Raw genomic sequence first — 2,013 nt, forward strand, 5'->3', positions numbered from 1 at the left:
TGTAAAACAATAAGTGAGGACATAAGATGAAGAAAAAAAGAGAAAAATAAGAGAGAAGCCAGTTTATCACTATTTAATCTGTTCAATCAATTTAAAAAATAAAAAAATTTTGAATTTATATTTATATTTCCACTATTGACCCTTAACTTGATCCCTCCTTTCCCTTCTCCCCTTTTTCTTCATTCTTTCATTCTTAAAGCAAATGAAAAGAAGAAAACTATGAATCCATAATGTTAGGAAAAGACAAAAATATCATGACCTTCCAAAAAAATAAATTAAATAACCTTACAGTAAGAATAAATAAAAAAAATTAAAAACAAAAGCATAAATAAACAAAAACTATATAAGAATAAATAAAAGAAAAATCAAACCTGAAAAGTAACAGTGAAACAGAAGTCGAACAATAAAACTTGTAAAAAAAAAAAATCGAACCATAAGCATATCAAAGGAAAAATCAAAAGCAAAATACCAACTTAAAGAAGTAAAACATAAAGCAAATTGACATAGTTAAACTAAAGTACACAAAAACCAAGAATCGAAATAAATTGAATATCACAAAACAAAGAAAGATTTATACAATAACAAAATTAAAATGCAAAAAACAAAAAATAAAATCACAAATCAAAATAAATAAAATAAAAGAACCAAGAAGAACAGTGGTTGAACAAATCAATGACTAAACAAAACAAAAAAAACCAAAACAAACAAAGAAAGCCAAAGAAGAAAAAGTAAAAAATGAAAAGAGCTATAAACAAGAAACAAAAAAAAAACTGAAAAAAATGCGAAATTAAAAGAAGAGAGAGGGTGGAGAAACCCAAGGGAGAAGTCAAATATTAGAATAGAGAAAACAAAAGAAGAAAAGGTGGACAAACTAGGAAATAGAAAAATGATCAAAATACTATATCCAAAAAAAAAAAAAACTCTTATAGGAAAACTCTCACACAATTAAAGCGTCACATGTCAACTAATTGAATTGTTAATATGGCTCACTAATTGAGCTCAATTGTCCCCTCCAGGAGACAACTTAATTTTAATATATGCAAGTTTATTTCAAGCCATGAAAGATTTAGAAGGTAATGAAGTTTGCAATTAAAACGTGCATGGTGAATCTAATTCGCCATAATGGAGTAGATTACATACCACAAATGATGTCAGTTTAATATTAACCTGTTTTTAAATAGATCCGTATACTTATTGAGTGTCTTTTCAAGTTTGTGCTCAAGTTTGTTTATGAGATTATTTTATTATGTTATAATATTTATAAAACTTATTAAATTATTTAGGAAATTTTAAATAAATTTTATATTTTTATTATATTCAATGAAGTTTTTATTTTTTTATTTTGAAATAAATAAATTTTTGTATTTTTAATTTAAATTAAATAAGTTTTTATAGTTAATGATTAACTTAATAAAAATACCATTTGTCATTCTGTGTTATGTGATACTGACATAACATACTAACATATTATACTTGATAATGATGTGGTATGTTAATATATCATAATTGATGATAACAAGATATATTAATATAACATAATAACATGACCATACAGTATTTTTCACTTTTCATATCAACGTCATGTCTGTGAACGTAAAAATGATAAAAGGTTTTATAACTAATGATAATTAGTCAATCATTAATTAAAAAGATTTATTTAATTCAAAATAAATGTATAAGGGTTTGGTTGAACGTAATAAAAAATAATAAGTTTATTTAAATTTTACTTAAATAATTTTTAGAGCAATATGCTTTTTATTAGTGAATAATTATTTTTGAAATTTTAAATATATTTAAAAATATTAATATAAAATAGTTTAAAGTATATATTAATAAATATATTTTAAATGGATAAATCGAACTGAATTGGGTTTAGATTGGACAGGTGCCAAACAAGCTCAATCTAGGACTATGAGTTAAATCTTTTCTTTTTCTTTTTATTTCACTGGTACAGGTTGTATTTCAAGTTTTAATTATTTTCGTTGTTTGTGAAAAAAATGGTTGTTTTAAATT

Source organism: Theobroma umbraticum, unplaced genomic scaffold, assembly GCF_002168275.2.
Source record: "Theobroma umbraticum cultivar Fairchild unplaced genomic scaffold, ASM216827v3 scaffold_44.0, whole genome shotgun sequence".
NCBI classification, from domain to species: domain Eukaryota; kingdom Viridiplantae; phylum Streptophyta; class Magnoliopsida; order Malvales; family Malvaceae; genus Theobroma; species Theobroma umbraticum.